At 35.9% G+C, this 19,794-nt stretch overlaps 1 non-coding gene across 1 annotated transcript; it reads left to right on the top strand.

The window, feature by feature from the left end:
- The first annotated feature begins 19,362 nt into the window (after positions 1-19,362).
- On the top strand, positions 19,363-19,469 carry LOC141662495 (small nucleolar RNA R71). Its single transcript, XR_012550609.1, has one exon. It is a non-coding gene; the product is annotated as a small nucleolar RNA R71 (small nucleolar RNA).
- Positions 19,470-19,794: the final 325 nt, after the last annotated feature.

The following is a 19,794-nucleotide window of genomic DNA, read 5'->3' as shown; positions in this document are numbered from 1 at the left end:
GTGTTATCAAAATGAACATTTGGTGTTGGTAATATCGTCTTTACCCCGAATGCCCTGGAGACTTAGCTCCGAGTTCTATATCCACATCCTTGCATAATCATATATGATTCTAATTTTTCTTCTCATCATTCTGATAATCTCTAATGGTTCTATTAGTCAAACTTTAATACCTCAAATACACACTTATCCTAACCTACACATTGGGGCTACATCCGGTAGTCCAATGATGGACTCTATATGAGCTCTTATGCAATCTCGCATCTAGACAAAACTCCTAACACTCATGTCTTTAAGTACCATAACTTATGCTCTGATACCATTTCTATAACGCCCTCAAATCCGGGGTCAGGAATCAGGATCGTCACGCAATCCTTCAATCATTTGTAACTTGTATTAACTCAATAATCCAATAACTCTATATCACAGACCCCCAATTTCACACACACACACAAGTTATAATATTAGAAACTATGTACACAATATAATCTTCTTTTCTTACAACTCAAAAGTACTTTACAGAATCTTAAACAATTATTCGTAAACTCTACATGAAGTTACAATAATTACTACTGACATCTTATATCTATCTGAATACTCTAGTCCACCTGAGACAAAGCTGTAAGAGATTCTCCCCACGATTTCAAGTGACTAAGCCCCACACCGACATATTGGTAATCTGTTGTGTTGTGACATTTAAAAGAAACTAAGAGTGAGCAATAATGCTCAGCTATAATAAGCAACAGTATGAAAAGACTGTTAAAGAAATTATATTAATCCATATAAGGATGTATATTTATTCAAATTAGTTTTCTTGGTGATACACACCTCTTTTTAAAACAATTCTTTGATTGACTTGTTAGTTTGTAAATACCTTAATGGTAAACCCAACACCTAGGCGTGGGTTACGGAATTGCAACTCAATGGGTTACGGAATTACATCTCAATTTCAATTGGAAGTATAGGATATTCACCGGAGCCCCCGAAATACGATGATCAGTCATATAAAGGTAAATATTTATTGTTCTCTACATGTAGAAGGACGAATTCCTTACTCTCGGTTGTCACCCTTGCCGCATTCGGGCATATTATGTGTGGCCCACAATCCAGGCTTTTCACATACTATGTGTGGCCCACAATCCAAGCTTTTCACATACTTCACATGTTTACATGTGGCAAACCAGTAGTCGCTCCAGTACACGAAGTACTAGAGTCTACCCCTCCTTATCCTTTGAAGAAAAAATGGAACTCAAATTATATCAAAGTTCTTTAAGCATTTTGCTTGTTGATAGAAACAACTCATCTCATATACGTATATAGGTACTTCCGAGAATTTTCATAGGAAGTATTAAGATAATGTGAGTTGACCGTTGTCAACAGATAAATAAATAAGGGGAGTTTTTTTGACACTATGGTCAAAATATTTAAAATAAATCGAGATAAGATTTTCAACAATCCGAAAGGATTAGATTGATTTTATGAAACTCGAAAAATATTTTGAAATAAGATTTATGAGTTTTAAACTATATAACATCATTAAATAAGTATTTAATAATCACTTAATATTTATTAAAATAATTAGCCTCGAACAATTCTATTTTAAAAGAAAATTTAAATAATATTCCCCAACTGATTTATGTGTAAGTAAATAGATTAAATCTTAAGTAAATGTTAAATATTTAAAATTTATAAATAAGCATTCGTCTAAGAATACTTCTTTTTTAAAATGAGTATTTAAAATAATATTTATCGTTCAAATAAATAATATAAGTTGAGGGAACACGATATTTGAAAATCGTTTTAATAAAAGTTCGAGGTACTTAATACTTTGCGAGAGGACATCGAGTCCCTTGGAATAAAATAGCTACAGACTTTTAATCGTCTAAAACATATCCGGGACGATTCTCGGGTTTATACTTTATAAAATCTAACTGACTCTCGGTATTACAATTGTACATCACACTATACTATAGAGTTAATATTCTTAAATAAAACACCTCCGGAACATTTTCGGGTTTTCTTCAAATTATACTGACCGATCCTCAGTCTAAAATATACACCTCATATATACAAAGCTACTCTCTAGGGTTTTCGATTGAAATTCAGTAATATTCATATATCAAAATTATTAACATATCGTATGATATTATATATCACAATTCGTAAAATATTATAATACAACATCATGTATATATAGAAATCATTTGAAAACAAACACATCATAATAATTTTAAAAGGCAGGGTTTGAAAACTTGTCTGTAGTCCAAGATATGTTTTCCGACTTTCTCTCGTTCCGGGTTTTCTAATCAACAAATATCATAATCTTAATCAATATTCCTAATCCCATCACTGAATTATATTTCTAATAAGTAAAATACTTCATAATTTTCAATATTTGACCGACTCGAAATAAGTATCAATCCTTGTTCGAAACGGACGATTAAAGTAGTCTTCTAGAGTTGACTTTACCGAATGTTACTATTACGTGACTCACACTCTAACATTTTTAATAAATCAAAAAAATATTATTTTAATACGAAACCACCTCAAGGAGCATTTTGAGTGTTTTTAATATTTATCATAAAAGTTTCATTTTCAAATTATGAATTTAAATAGGTGAAAAGTATTTTAAAAGTTTGGTCAACTACGGAGTTTCACTATTCATACCGTTAACTCAATTGATGCACCGTCTTCGCGTGCGTGATCTAGACAAAATTTAGAATAGATGATTTTGAAAATGTTTTTTTGGTAACAAGGGTGAAAATCCTGAAGCACCAGTTTTCTAGCAGTGGGTTGAGTTTGGTGTTCTTACTCTGCGCGACCTCGACTCCGACATTTTTATAAAATTGAAAAATAAATATTTTTACTTGAAATTTTTATGAAAGTTAATATATTCCGTTTATTACTCTATGTAAAAATTGCATAATTTTGAATACTTATAAGTACATCATTTATATTTCTAACGTTCGTAATTCGTAGCTGTTTTGACCAAGGGTGCATTTCTAAATGGTGAACTTGAAGAGGAAATTTATGTTGAACAATCTCCAGGCGTTATTAATCCAAAGTATCCAGATTATGTTTATGAACTGGATAAGGCACTCTATGGACTAAAGTAAGCTCCAAGGGCATGGTATAAAACGCTTGCTCAATTTTTATTGGAAAGTGGTTTCAAAAGAGGTACAATTGATAAAAATCTATTTTATAAATACCATGGTAAGGACTTGTTGTTAGTTCAGATATATGTTGATGATATCATTATTGGTTCTACTAATGATAAACTCTATGAGAGATTTGCAAAGCTAATGTAGTCAAGATATTATATGAGTAAGATGGGAGAATTGAGTTATTTTCTAGGATTACAAGTCAAACAGGCTGAAGAAAGTATCTTCATCAATCAAGGAAAATATACCAGGAACTTGCTCAAAAGTTTTGGAATGCAAGACAATTCATCTGCAATAACTCCTATGTCCACTGCAACCAAGTTAGATTTAAATACGGGTTCATCAGTAGATATAACTAACTACAAAGGTATGATTGGCTCATTCCTATATTTGACTGTTAGTAGACCTGATATCATGTATGCTACCTGTCTGTGTGCAAGGTTCCAAGCTGATCCAAGGGAACCACATCTATTAATTGTGAAACGAATTTTTAAATGTCTCAAAGGCACCATGAATCTTGGATTGTGGTATCCTGAGATTCAGACTTTAAGCTACTTGGATTTTCAGATGCTGATTTTGCAGGAGACAGGAGAAGCACTTCACGAAGCTGCAAATTTCTTGGTGGTAAATTAGTTTTTTGGTTTAGCAAGAAATAAAAGTCAATTTCCACTTCAACTGCAGAAGCTGAGTATATTGTTGCAGGAAGCTATTGTGCTCAAATTTTATGGATGAAGAATCAATTACTGGATAGTGGTTAGAATATTCTAAAATTCCTATATATTGTGATAATCAAAGTGCTATTGCAATGACAGGAAATCCAGTACAACATTCAATGACTAAACACAACATTATAATGTACCATTTCATAAGGAATATGTAATGAAAGGTACATTAGAATTGCACTTTGTTCCTACAGATCAGCAGTTAGCAGATATCTTCACCAAACCACTTTGTGAAGCTACTTTTACAAGACTTATGAATGAATTAGGAATGATTGCAGGACAATTCTCAAACACTGATGGATAATCTGTGATCTGTAATAGGGAAACATTATCAGAGTGGTATCTTTTTTTATGAATCAGTATTTATTAAATTCTAATGCTTGTGTTAAACACTGATGCCATGTATACATGCTAACTGATATTTGAAATCGAAGTTGAGTTAAATTCCTGATAGTTAAACTCTGACAGTAGTTGCATGATAAACTCTGAGTGAATATCTAAATACTGATATTGGTCAAACTTGTGTTGACTGAGAAGTCCTGACAGTAGTTAATTAAATACTTATAATGGTCAAACTCTGATTGATTGTTAAATTTTGATGTCTTTTTGAATTTATTCAAAAATATTCTTAAAACAGTATTTTAATTAAAAATAATGATGTAGATTAGTGGGTAAATTTAGGTAATTGCTTACATGTATCAAGCTGATGGCATGACGATAGATAAAACGTTTGAGCCTTTGTAAAATAATATTTTATATAACTGTGCACGTAATTACTGCAAATTAATACATGCACCATGATTGTTTTCCTAGTCAATACTATCATGCCACGTGTCCTACTAAACTGAACAGTTTGTGTGAGTTAGATGATAGTGTTAATAAAAATCAAATTTTGATTTTCTATTATCACTTTCTCTTTTTCAAATTACTTTTGTTTTCTAACTCTCTTTTTCTCTCTAAGATAAACACGGAAACCATTTTTCAGTTTTAAGCTTTTCTACACAGATTAATCATGTCTTCACCTGCTACATCATCTACATTTGTTCATGGCGGTGCTAAGTTCGTCACCAAAAACTATCCTGCTATTCTGAATTACTCTGGGATAAATCCTGACTTTCACCTCTTTCAGGATTTATTGAAAGCCAGTGAAGTGAGTTATACTCTGGCTGAACCCATAGTCGTTTCTGGAGACCAGGTTCTCACTTTATGGAGAACTGGCTTATATAATGATGGAGGTGAAGAAGGAACTCCAAGCATAATTTTTAGAACAATCAGAGGAGGGTTGTCACTCCTCAAACTGTTAGAGAAGCTCTTCATCTCCCTGCTCACAATTCTTATGCAACATTTGTTGGAGATGCTGACATGAGGAGGTTTTTTACTAAGATTGTCTATGACAAAGATATGAAGAACCTCGACCAATTAAATAGGAATGGGTTAAGGAAATAGTGGTACTTTTTTTTGATTGCATAACAAGGAAATTCAATAATAAGTGCACCAACTTTGATGCACTTCCTATCATGACATAGCAAATTGGGTACTCTCTAATCCATGGTTCTCATTATAACTTTGGTAGAGTAGTTTTATGTTTTATAGAGGATAGACTAACTTCTGATAGAAATATAGTACATTATGCTAGCTTTTGTCAGTTGATTTTCAATATTTGTTCCCTGATTCCACAATCCCTGCTAATCAAATTATATCAGTGTTTAAGCTTACAAAATGGGCTTTCTAATATTTAATTTCTAAGGATAAGGAAAAGGTGTCTCTTGCACCTTTAAGGTTACCACTTTATGCAAGGAATTTGCTAATTGTAAGGTTTCTTTTTTTGGATTGCAAAATTTTCAGAGTGCTAGGTTACTAGAAATTACTGTTGGGAACCCCCTGTAGCTAACCCAAGCACTGCAACCCAAACACTGCCTCAAACACAATCCACCTCAGGTGTTGTTAGGCACAAAACACGTGTTAATAATTCACGCAAGTACACGCGTTCGCAAGTAATATAGAATAATGTTATTCCCAAGGAACTAACAATGAGATTTACAGAAGGGGGGTTGAATGTAAATTTCAAAACTTTTTCAAGTTTTGAGCAGTTTCAAAAGCTAAGTGTATGATGAACAGATGTGTGTGAATTGCTTTGAGCAGGTGCAGACAGATGTATATTCAAGATACAAATGTAAAGAACACAAAGGCTTTAAAAACTTTTCTAATGGATTTATTGCTCTACCATAGATGTGTATTTCAGAAAATCTGTGATACAAAGAATTGTTCACAGCTGCTTTCTAGTACAAACTAGATGATTTTCTCTCTATGTTTTTCTAAACAGCTCTGGAAAATTTACTTCTAATTACTAGCTGCTACTTGGTTTATATATCACCAAGTTTACAAGTGAAGACTAGCTGCTACTTGGTTTATATATCACCAAGTTTACAAGTGAAGAAAAATATAAAATACAATCATAAAATAGTTCTTCACATGTTTCTTCTTCATTTCTCTATCCAATGCAATCTAAGATAATCTGTGAATCTTTGAATACTTCCTTGTTTGGACCAATATGGAAATGCTGCTTTTTCTTGATTCCTCCAAGAGGCTACCACATTCCAATTGTCTCTATCAACCCATGTGCCTCTGTCTGCTTATGAATTGTCACTATCAACTGCTATGGAACTGAGCATCCGTTGAATCTTTCATCCGTTGATGGCTTTATCCGTTGATGCTTTAGTGACATCCGTTGATGCTTTAACAGTTGATGCTTTATCCGTTGATGCACTCATCCGTTGATGGATGTTATCCGTTGATGCTTTAGAGACATCCGTTGAAGCTTTGTTTCTCATCCGTTGAAGGCCTTAAATCTATCAGTTGATATTACTTCATTTATACAAAATTACAAGGCATGAAATATTTACAATTAGCCCTTCTAATTGCATATCGACTAGTAGTCAACATGACTTATAATTTCCCACAACTTCTAAAAATTATAACTTAAATATAGAGACTGAAATGTGCTACAATACTAAACTTATTTCTAAATAAAGCTACTCCATCAACAGATAGGCAATAGTGGTCTTATCCGTTGAGGCTACAAACACTAGATTTCTACTTAAGTATTTTGTTTAACTTATCATCAAACTAATACATATATTCCTAACAAATAATTTCTAGTTCGTTCCCACAGAGACTCAGACTTAATTATGTTCAATTAACACTTACTCACGAATATATGATTACTTCTCAATGTCAAGACAATAACACTTAGAATTGATTAAGTAATTATTAACTATAATTAACTACGAGAATTAAACACTTAATTGATATTTGAATTAACAATATTAAACACACATGAGTTCACAACTTCATTACTACTTCCTTCAATAGTTATTGTTATTACCCTTAGCATGTAACGGCGATGATATTAATCGAACAACACGAAACTGATAAAAGCCAACTTTCGTTATACTAATACCATTCTATCAAACATCCATAATTAAGATAGAAGTTGAATATGCATCAATTATGTTGAGACCCTATATGTCTACAGAATTTGACAACATAACGATTTAAGCACAAGTTATTCCTTATGATTACACAGGGCAAGTAAAACGGTTAGAGTTGCCCACTAATCATGCATACACATACATGAACCTATGCTAGCATGGCAAGTTCTAAACCTCAAGATCCATCATCGCTTCACAAGAGATTAACACCCTATCTTATATGTTCGCGACGCACATAAGACAAATAAGCGCAACCTATGCTAGATATCATACAATCATCACACACTAAGGTATTAAACAACTAACTAAAGAATTCCATAGTAAATCCGTTACGACCCCATGATCACGATTAGCCCATGATAGAACTCATCGTCACCATGGGTTCATATGAAAACATGATAATAACACACAAGATAAACTAAATAAAATACTTATTAAAACCAGAGTACGTCACAAGAGTAATAAGGTTCAAAGTAAAGAAAACTAGCATCCACTGATACAACGAATAAAAGAATCACAAGAAAAATATGCTTCCTCTTCTTCGTTGCGATGTGCTAAAACGGTCTTCTTCCTTCTCTCCTTGCTCCTTGATTGACACCACAATTCATTATGTGAAACGACTCTGAAACTACTTATATAGAAGCCCCACAAGACCTGACCATCTCAGAAGTCAGAAGTCCAACATAATTAGAACTCTAAAAATCAGTATTTAATTTTATGCCCCTGAGCGGCCGCCCAGCAATCCTGAGCGGGCGCCCAGCTTCCTGAGCGGCCGCCCGACGAGGCTGAGCGGCCGCCCATCACCTTACTGGAAAAATGCTTATTTTGCTCCCGTTTTCTGCTGCGTTCTGCTCCTAACTTCCCATAACAAATTCCAAGCACATACCTAGGCTTATTCCTGATGAAATCTCTCCACAAATGCAAGTTATACCCTGAAATGCACAAACAGTAGAAAAACGCATCAAATACATAAAATACTTGATTTTGAAGACATCAATTCAAGCCATTATAAGACGTTCTAAGTGGTAAAAAATGCCACTTATCACACCCCCAAACTTAAATCGATGCTTGTCCTCAAGTGTCACAGACTCAAAAACAAAAAACATGCATGCATGTATTATATATGAAATGCAGCGATCCCCCTCACAATGACTAAACCAACCAACTCACGACATCTCAACAAATGCAATTAGCCGAATAAAGATCAATTAAATCATGCAAAATAACATACAACCAGAAATGTGGTGTGTGCAGATGCTTAACAGATATGCTTCGAAACTAGATCAATTGCCATAACTCGACTATCCTCAAGGCAATCACATGATTATACGAAGAATAGATTCTAGGCACAAAATGACTTATAACACTTCAAGAATACTGGAGCTTATTACGTAATCATGCTTTTATTCAACACAACAATAAATACTTATTTGACCGTGCAATGAGTGAGGTCCACAAAAGACTTATGCAATGACATCCATTTAGCGAGCGTTAGGTTAGCGTATCCCAGACTATAAAAGCCTTAGGTCACTAGGCACAAAGTCCCCTAAGAACTTAATAACTCGAATACCAAAGAGCCCACTCGTGATCAATTATGCATTAACTCTTTATTTTTTTATTTTTTTTTCTATATTTTTTTCTATATTTTTTTCTCTTTTTTTTTTCAAATTTCTGAGCAAGTGCGTTTCGCTCCATCTTGCTCAACCCTAGACTACTCGCATAAAAATATGAGCCGACTACTAGCCATTTGACGCCTAGCCACAATTAGCAATGAATTCCAATTTTTACTCTAATTTTTTTTCTTTTCATGCCTTTTATCATTAAGAACCTATCATAAATTCTAAGCATAATCAATAGATTAACCTCAAAAACCATCAAACCATGACAACAACCTAGTCCTTAAGCATACTCTAAGACTTAGTAAATTTACAAGTGTTTCTAGCATGCAAGTCAACCTACAAGACTCAACATCACTCTAACGCTATCACTACACTCGCATCAATATCATAAATCAATTGGTAAAGCAACGCAAAAGGGATCATGGTATATGCATGAGCTAAATGACATGATAAATAAAGCTATAAAATAAAATAAAATAAAAAAAAACTATATGGCAAAAATATGCAATTATATGAACTAAACTATCATGAATATGCAACTACATGACACACACACAAAAATATTCCTTAACTACAACCCCCAAACTTAAAATCTTCATTGTCCCCAGTGAAGGTTGTAATATTCCATATTTTCAAATATTATTATTATAATTATCTGGAATTGTTATGTGATTTTATGTGAATTTTAGTGTATTATCTGATAATTGGAGTTGATGTTTGGGTGTTTATATGTGATATTATTTGAGTATTTTAATTTTTATATGTCCAGAATAAAATATAGATAATTGTGATATTTTTCTGGTAATTTTTGGACTGTTAGATGATTTTATAATAATTTATGTAATTATTAATTATTTTATGTATAATTACAAAACTATTTTATAAAGCCGGGAATCGTCAAACCTCAACCGTTTTTGCGTTTTTACAACCTGAAACTCTTCCGAAAACTCCTTCCTAACATAGTCTGGTAATTCCGGACATTTTCTGTATTTTGACTTTTTCGATCCGGATTACGGTTTGACCCGTGCGCGACCCGGCGCTAGATTTTTCGATACGATTGTTATTTCGATAAATCAACAAAACCCGTATTCTCGAGAGACGGGGTATTTTACATTATTTTCATATATGGTGTTTTATGAAAAGCCCGGTTTTTATGATTATCTAATTCTGGTATTTAATTGTATCATTTTTATAGTTACTTAGCGGCTAAGTAATCTATTTTCGAATCGTTTTGCAGTTACTTAGCGGCTAAGCAACAAATTTATCGATCCAATATGATCCAACGCGTACCAATATTCTATAAGTATAAATAGTTTTTTTATTTATTAATAATTATGATTAAAAATCAGTTTTATTTTTATTTTTCAGAAAATCATATTTTCTTTCCAAAATTAGGAACTAGGGTTCATGGTGCTCTTGGAATCAATCAATGATTTTGAAATGATCCAGGAACCAAATAGTGTCATATTTATAATCAATCTGATGCTCTTGACAAGCTCTATCTAATTCTATCAACAAAACACATCTCAGGTTCGTCAAATTCAAAATCCGATTTTAGGGTTCTTATTCGGATTTGGGGCTTTTTGATTTAAAGATTTTTGAATGACTTTGATGATTGGGATAGTTTGGTTATGTGATTTGCAATTGATTTATGCTATTAATTGATACGTTGTACTGCTTGAAATGGTCAGCCGAGTTCATGAAATTTTCTAAAGTTTTAATTCGATTTATTGGGTTGATTCTTAATGTTCTGATGTTATAAATTACTGTGTTAGACTCCTGGGATTATGAGCTTTAATTTCATATAGGAATCGTTGAATTTTGTTGAGGATTCGATTGAATCGAAGGTCGGCCGGAAAAACCACCGTTTCCGTTCGTCGATTCATCGGAAAGGGGTTACAGTCTATTGTTGATGATTATTGCTGTGTTGTTGAGGTTCTGGATGTTGTGGGAACGAATTCGTTGAATAAAACTGAAGAAACGGTACTGATTGGGCTCGTTTTGAATCCCGTCGGAGATTCGCTGGATTCCAAGCCGTCGCCGGAATCTGGTGATTCTTCGGTAGGGTTCTTCATGACCCGATTGTGTTCTTAGTGACCCGCCTGTAACCCGAATTTAACCCGCTTTTAATCCAAAAAACCCCCAAACCCCGATTTCAATTCTGTTTATGCAGAGTTTATTTTAAAAATAATTCAAAATTCTTTTCTTATTTACAAAAATTTATTTTTTATTTTGAAAATCATTATTTTAATTCTGAAAATTTATTTTTAATTCAAAAATAAATCCAAATTATTTAGTTAATTAATCTTAGTTGATAATTAATTATTTAATTAGTCAATTAATTTAAATATTAATTAATTAATTAATTAATTTAATTAGTTATTAATTAATTTTAATTGATTATTTAATTAGATTTAATTATTTAGTCTTGATTTAAAAATTCCGAAAAATAGTTTCGAGCTTTAAAATATTATTTTCCAGGCTTGATAATTCTTATAAAATTATTTTCGGGTGTTCGAACCCTACTATTTAATTATTAAATGATTCGGAGACCGTTTTAATTCCGAAAAATGTTGAAAAATTCATATTAAATCAACCGTTCGACCGTTTAATACGAAACGAAAGCCTCTAGACTCAGAAAAATATTATGTTTTCAATAAAAATACTTTCGAGACCCAAATCCTTTTTGTTTCGAAAGGTCTCTTGTTTTACGAATCATTCCGAGTCTCTTATTTATCTAAAATATGTATTTTGACCCGATTTCCGTTTTAAACATACCGAGTCGAACCGTTTGAGGAACCGAGACATGTGTGATATGAATAATATGATACGTGAGTTATGTGTTTACGTGTTATATGAATTACGTGTGTATGTGGCTCAATAGTCTTGTGTTTGTCTGTTATATTTAAGTGTGGGCTATCATATGGGTAGACGATAGGCTTTTGACGCACAGTTCGTCGAGTGATTATCGTTTAGACGATTAAAGCTATATCTTTTAATTATAGATACAGATCGTTTGAGTGATCAGGACAGGGTGTTGGATAAAGAATGAGATGGAATGTCATGTGATATCTGGCTTCTAGCAATCGCAGGAGCAACATATCGGTGAAGTGTTAAAAAGAATAGATGCATCTTTGCGAGTGTGACTAACTACTAAATCCCAAAGGCAGGTACCCCTGACTTCACTTATCATTCAAGTGATATTTATTTCGAATCATATTATACAAGTATCCCTATCATCACTTATTGTTCAAGTGATATTTATTTTAAATCTTTTCATGCAAGTATTGCTTTCCCTATTCAGTTCAAAATAGATAAATGTTTTACATATTGCTGAATTAAATGATTCTATTTATGCAAGTATTCTTCTGCTATTCTATGATCAGAATAGCTAAGTGATTTTACTTATCAAATTACTGGATTTATAAATGTTTTGGATTTTGAGAAAGATGATTTTGTTGCGAGTATTCCTGCCCAAGTGAATGGGGGAATAAAAATTATTTAGTATGTCGAAGGATTCGGCTCCTTTTTCAATAAAAAGGTTTTTAAGATTGGAATGGTTACTGGTTACTGGTTATTGGTTACAGCGTAGGTGATCGAGATATCGGTCCAACTGTAATATCTTTTAAGGCTAGTTATGCCTTTTCTGGCACCCTATAGGTACCGTATGTCTTCGGGATATGGGTAGTACCTATATTTACGGTATGGCTGCGGGATACCGGTGTTGTTTCGCGACTGATCATCGGGAACAACATGAAATGTTTTTGGTTCCAATCTAAATTGATATTTAAATTTCTTTAATGTTTTGAGAATCATAGAATAAATGATTTATCAACTGATTCTGTTTTGGATTAAAAGTACTGATTTTGTTTTGGATTAAAAGTACTGATTCTATTTGGGATTAAAAGTGAATTGTGGTTTTGATTTAGTTTCTGATTTTATGGATACTTAGTTTGTTGTTAAATATTAAAGGTGGTATTAGTACAGATGATTGGTGTTGACTTCAGTATGGAATGTTGTTAGCATCAAAGTTCGTATTGATATATAATTTGATATGACAACAAAATGGGTATTAATTTCAAGAGTTCGGTTTTGAGTAAAGTTTGTGATTCAATCCATAATCATTATTTTGTGTTATTATGGTTTATGATATTTCCGTAAACACTGTTTTACGAGTTTTATTCTCGTCAAGATTCAAAGTTTTGCAGAAGCCTTTCGCTTGAAAATATCAAAAAGAGTTTTTTGGTTCAGCAATTATGACTTTAAATGTTCTACTCCAATGCAGATGTCGGTTTTTATCAAAACGACCCTATATATGTTATAATTAACTTGCTAAGCATTTCTTCCGCTCATACTTGCCTGTTTTTAAATTTAACCTCCAGTAAAGATTAGCTTGCGCTGTTTAGCTGTGTAATTCAAGTAAGCAAAGAAGAAGCTTTTCGGAAAGTGGTTTGTCCTGGGTTACGAATTAGTGTAAGTTCTTTTATGTAAAGTTGTTTATATTATATTATATTATATTATAGTTGTGTATTTTATTTGGGCCTAGTATACTTCATTTCGAAGTTATACTAGTGGGTTTAGTTTTGAGATTGAGATTTGTTGAAAAGAGTTTTAAAAGAAAGTGAAAAATTTATTTGTGGAACTTGGATTTCTTGTTTCTAGAACTGTAACCTTAAAAGATCTTAGAGTATTTGGGTTCATAAATGATAATTATCTTCCACTGGAATTTATTTATTGATTTAACAGGTTAATTTGGATTGAGATTTTATAGTGACGACCAAATCCTCTGACCCCGGATTTGGGGGCGTTACAAAGGTAGTAGAAAGGAACACAGGGTATACCTACTCGGAGAAATGATCATTATCACCCTCAGAGGGTGGAGTATCAGGAGGTGGATAAGCAGAGTCCTCACCAAAAACGGGCCACTGGATGTCAGCTCCAAGGCCTCTGAAAGCAGTCCCAAGTGCAAGGGTGAGCTCCTGAGCGAACCTACTCTGCGACTCATACATCGCATCCATCCTCCTCGACAGCTTCCTATGTTGGGCATCAGCCATCCCAGCACCCTCCTGAGCTCTAAAAGAGCCTGCCTCATCACGACCTGGCCTAGCCATGGTAGCACCAGCTGTTGGACGTCCTCCTGGAAGACGATAACCCAACCCATGCTCCTCGGGCTCTCCACCTGTCCACTCCTGCATCGCATTCAGAGTCACTGAATCAATAGGAGCAGCCGGCATCTGCAGCTTCTTGTGAGAAGGCCAATGAACTCCCACTGCTCGGCATAGCTTCGTGACAGTAGATGCATAAGGGATGTTCATGTGCTTCGCTCCCCTCAAAAACTTCAAAATCCCTTGGTAGATGAACTCACCAAGGTCCAGATAATACTCCTCATTCAAAATACCCCATAACAACCTTGCTCGCTCAACTGTAACCTCATGTGCATGTGAAGTAGGCAGAATATTAGCACAAATAAAGGCATTCCATGCACGGGCATACCTATTCATCGCAACCCCGGAAAAGAACGATACTCGTTAGTTCCCATCTTGAACTTCCAAACCGTGCCCGGCTGACAGAGAGTAGCACAAATCAAATCCAAATCAAAGTCCCCGGGGTCTTCTCATTCCAATTCTCCTCTGTGGGCTTCCGCTGTCGCTGTCCAATCATATAACGAATCGCCGCGGCCTGATAATCAACTGTAAGCCCATGAACAACAGTAAACCCATTCTTTTCAGCCTTTGCGTTCACATAAAACTCGCGAACCATGCTCATCAGAACCGCCTCCGGCGACTCACAAAAAGAAATCCACCCTTTTCAGCAATCATCGGCAACAACTCACCATCCCTCCCCGATGGTAAGAATCCCCTCTCCTTCAAAATCGGCTTAGCCAGAAGCCTAGTATACTCCTCCTCAGCAGCCCTATCAAACAAACGAGGTCTCGCAGCAGTTCCCATTGAACAATCAGCAGTAGGAACGATGTTGCTGCTATCAATAGTTCGGGATCTCTTGGGTGCCATTAAAACAGAGAAAAAGTGTTTAAGAGTTGTGTTTTGAGTGTAGGAGAGAGTTTTAAAGTTGAAAGTATGTGGGTGTGTATATGGAGGAGTTGTATGTATATATAGGGTAGGAATTAGGGTTAAAATTTGAATAGGAGTGGGGTTATGAGGAAAAAAATGTGGGTTATGGGAAAAGAAATCGTGGGTTGTATTTTTGTTTTTGAATTTTTCTGATTTTTTTGGATTTTTTAGAAGACAAATTTTTTTTTCCAACAGTCGGGGGCTGAGTGGCCGCTCAGCAAAGCTGCGCGGGCGCGCAACAAAGCTGTGCGGGCGCTCAGCATCCTGAGCGGGCGCCCAGAGGGTTTCTGGAAAATACTTTTTTCTTGCCAAATTTTTCTGATTTTTTGTGGTTTTGGATAGGTTACTAACTTCCAAGGGTTCCTATAGTCACAAATCTTGGGTTGCCTCCCAAGAAGCGCTTCTTTTACGTTATTAGCTTGACGTAGAGTACCTTGCTCAAGTTGACAATAAGACGACACTAACCACTTCTCGGTTTTCCGTTTCCCCATAATAATGCTTCAATCTCTAACCATTAACCTTGAATGCTTGATCCGGATCATTCTTAAAACGAACTGATGTGCATCCTTAAACAAAGTAGGCCAGAAAAATCCTGCTTGCAGAATACGAGCTACTGTCTTTTCACCACCATAATGTCCACCATAAACTGTGGAATGGTAGTCTCATAATATCCCCTCCGTCTCACAGAATGGGATACATCTCCTGATGATCTGGTCAGCTCCTTGTCTAAACAAATATGGTTCATCCCACATGTACCACTTCGCCTCATGCAGAAACTTCTTCTTTTGAGCTGTATTTATATTAGGAGGCATTATATTGCTGATAAGATAGTTCACAATATCTTCGAACCATGGTTCTTCCTCCTGAACTGCGAATAACTGCTCATTCGAAAAAGATTCGTTGATCAATGTCTTATCATGTGAAGTAGAATCGGGATTCTCCAATCTAGAGAGATGGTCAACTACTTGATTCTCAGTACCTTTTCGATCCTTGATCTCTAACTCAAATTCCTGTAGCAAGAGCACCCAACGAATAAGTCTAGGCTTCAAATCCTTCTTTGAGACTAAATAGTGAATGGCAGCATGATCAGTGAATACTGTCACCTTTGTCCCAAGCAGATAAGATCCAAATTTTTTGAAACCAAAGACTATAGCCAAGAGCTCCTTCTCAGTAGTGGTGTAGTTCATTTGAGCTCCATTTAGAGTCTTACTAGCATAGTAGACCACATGAAAAAGATTATTCTTGCGCTGCCCAAGAACTGCTCCACCGCATAATCACTCGCATCACACATCATCTCAAAAGGCTCTGTCCAATCAGATGCCATAATAACTGGTGCAGTTATCAAACTTTTCTTGAGAGTCTCGAATGCCGCCAAACATTCATCATCAAATTTGAAAGGCACATTCTTCTCGAGCAAGTTGCACAACGGCTTAGATATCTTTGAGAAGTCCTTAATGAAATGCCGATAAAAACCCGCATGACCAAGATAACTACGGATTCCTTTCACAGAAATATGTGGTAGAAGATTTTCAATGACTCCCACCTTGGCTTTGTCTACCTCAAGACCCTTGCTAGAGACTTTATGCCCAAGAATAATGCCTTCACGCACCATAAAATGATATTTTTCCCAATTGAGCACCAGATTAGTTTCCACACACCTTTTGAGCACCGCACGAAGATTATTCAAACATTCATTATACGAATGTCCAAAGACGGAAAAGTCGTCCATGAACACTTTGACATTGTTTCCAATTATATCAGAGAATATAGCCATCATACATCTCTGAGAAGTGGCCGGTGCACCACATAAGCCAAATGATACTCTGTGAAAAGCAAACGTGTTGAATGGACAAGTGAAGGAAGTCTTTTCTTGATCTTCTGGTGCAATGAAAATCTGATTATACCCCGAATAGCCATCCAGAAGAAAATAATACTCATGACCAGCAAACCTGTCAAGCATCTGATCAATAAATGGAAGAGGGAAGTGATCCTTTCTCGTGGCTTTGTTCAACTTTCTGTAATCCATGCATACCCTCCATCCCGTGACTGTTCGAGTGGGGATGAGCTCGTTCTTCTCATTTTCTACCACAGTGATACCTCCTTTCTTAGGTACACATTGCACGGGACTCATCCAAGAACTGTCAGAAATAGGATATATGATTCCTGTATCCAGCCACTTCAGAATTTCTTTCTTCACCACTTCTTTCATGATAGGATTAAGTCGTCGCTGTTCTTCAACAGTCGGCTTACTACCTTCCTCTAGCAGAATTTTATGCATGCAATACGAAGGGCTGATCCCTTCGATATCTGCTATAGTCCATCCGATAGCCGATTTGAATTCTCTCAAGATCTTCAAGAGCTTGTCCTCCTAACTACCTGAAAGGTCAGATACAATAATAACAGGTAAAGTAGATGCAACACCTAAAAAAGCATAGCTCAAGTGTTCAGGCAATGGTTTAAGCTCCAAAGTAGGTGCTTCCTCAATAGATGGTTTGAGCTTTCTTTCAACATTCTTGAGATCAGAAGTACCAAGAGATTCAAATGGCATGTCTAGCTTTCGCCTCCAATGAGAAGCATTTAGATATTGTAGTTACTCATTACCATCCTCATCGTCACTGTCAAAATCCCCCACTAAGGCCTTCTCTAAGGCATCAAATATTAGCATATGATCAAGTTCTGAAGCTAGCGCAGAACCAATCAAATCCACCTTTAAGCACTCCTCGTCTTCTTTAGGGAATTTCATCGCCTTGAATACATTGAATGTCACATCCTGATCCTGTACCCTTATAGTAAGTTCACCTTTCTGCACATCTATCAAGGTATGGCCTGTATCCAAGAAAGGTCTTCCCAAGATTATGGAAATCTTCTTATCTTCCTCGAAATCCAAAATGATAAAGTCTGCAGGGAAGAAGAGCTTTTCCACCTTTACTAACACGTCCTCCACTATGCCTCGTGGATATGTAATAGAACGATCAGCCAATTGTAGAGACATGTAGGTGGGCTTTGGATCAGGAAAATTCAACTTTTTGAAGATAGAAAACGGTATTAGATTGATGCTTGCTCCCAAATCACATATGCATTTGTCAAAAGACAACTTGCTAATGGTGCAAGGAATGGTGAAGCTACCTAGATCTTTAAGCTTTGGAGGTAATTTTTGTTGCAACACAGCACTGCACTCTTCCATTAGAGCAACGGTCTCAAGGTCATCCAATTTCACCTTCCTTCAAAGAATACTCTTCATGAATTTCGCATAACTAGGCATTTGCTCCAGAGCCTCAGCGAAAGGTATGTTGATGTGAAGTTTCTTGAACACCTCCAGAAACTTACCGAACTGCTTATCTAGCTTTTGTTATTGCAATCTCTTAGGGAAAGGTGATGGAGGATAGAGCTGTTTCTCCTCTGTATTACCCTCAAGCAGAGTGTGTTCAACAGTAGTCTTCCTTGGTTCCGCCGCTTTCTCCTTTTACCTCTCTTCTTTATCAACAACTTCAGCTTCTCCGTCTTTCGCTTTTTCAGCATCAGCAACTTTTCCAGACCTTAAGGTAATAGATTTGACTTGCTCTTTAGCTTCCTTCCTGCCTGTAACTTCAATATCGCTGGGAAGTGTGCCAGGTTGACGGTTGAGCACTGCATTGGCTATTTGACCGATTTGATTTTCCAAGGTCTTGATAGAAACAACCTGACCTTTGCACAACAGCTTGAGTTCCTCGAAATTAGAACTAGAAGGTGGAGCAGCACCTCCTTGTTGAGGATATGATTGCCTTTGAGCATAATGCTGTGGTTGCTGGAATCCAGGTGGATTAAACTGTTTACTCACGCCTTGCTGATATGGTTGCTGAATAACATTCTGAGTATTGCTCCAGCTGAAATTGGGATGATTTTTGTTGTTAGGATGATAGGTAGCTAGCACAGGCTACTGCGGTCGCTGATAATTGTTCACATACTGAACAGATTCATTACAAAGACAACACTGATCCGTAGCATGAGATCTTGCACAAAGCTCACAGACTATAGCTATCTGATTGACTCCATAGGTGCCTAAAGAATCGACTTTCAAAGACAGCGCTTGGAGCTGCGCTGCAATAGCTGTAGCTGCATCGACTTCCAGAATACCTGGTACCTTCCCAGACATCATTCTTTGAGTTGGGTTTTGATGCTCATTTGGAGCCATAGTTTTAATAAGATTATAAGCCTCAGTATAGCTTTTGGCCCACAAGGCGCCTCTAGCTGCTGCATCGAGCATTGGCCGAGATTGGGCCCCCAAACTATTTTAGAAACCAGTGATCACCATTCAGTCAGGCATACCATGATGTGGACACTTTATCAATATCTCCTTGTAGCGCTCCCAAGCTTCACACATAGATTCTGTTGGTTGCTGAGCAAACTGAGTAAGAGCACTCCTCATAGCTGCAGTCTTCGCCATTGGATAGAACTTCACTGAAAACTTCTACGCAAGATCTTGCCAAGTAGTGATGGACCCGGCTGGTTCAGAATGTAACCAGTCCTTAGCTTTATCCCTCATAGAGAATGGGAAAAGCCTCAGCTTGATAGCCTCATCAGTCACACCATTATATTTGAAAGTACTACAGATCTCGATAAAATTCCTGATGTGCATGTTGGGGTCTTCAGTCGCAGCACCTCCGAAAGAAACAGAATTCTGCACCATCTGAATAGTGCCCGGCTTGATTTCAAAAGTGTTAGCCTAAATAGCCGGATGAAGGATGCTTGACTGA

This window comes from Apium graveolens, chromosome 5 (assembly GCF_009905375.1).
Source record: "Apium graveolens cultivar Ventura chromosome 5, ASM990537v1, whole genome shotgun sequence".
Lineage (NCBI taxonomy): Eukaryota > Viridiplantae > Streptophyta > Magnoliopsida > Apiales > Apiaceae > Apium > Apium graveolens.
The sequence above is the reverse complement of the archived record's forward strand: the minus strand, read 5'-3'. Positions and strand labels throughout refer to the sequence as shown.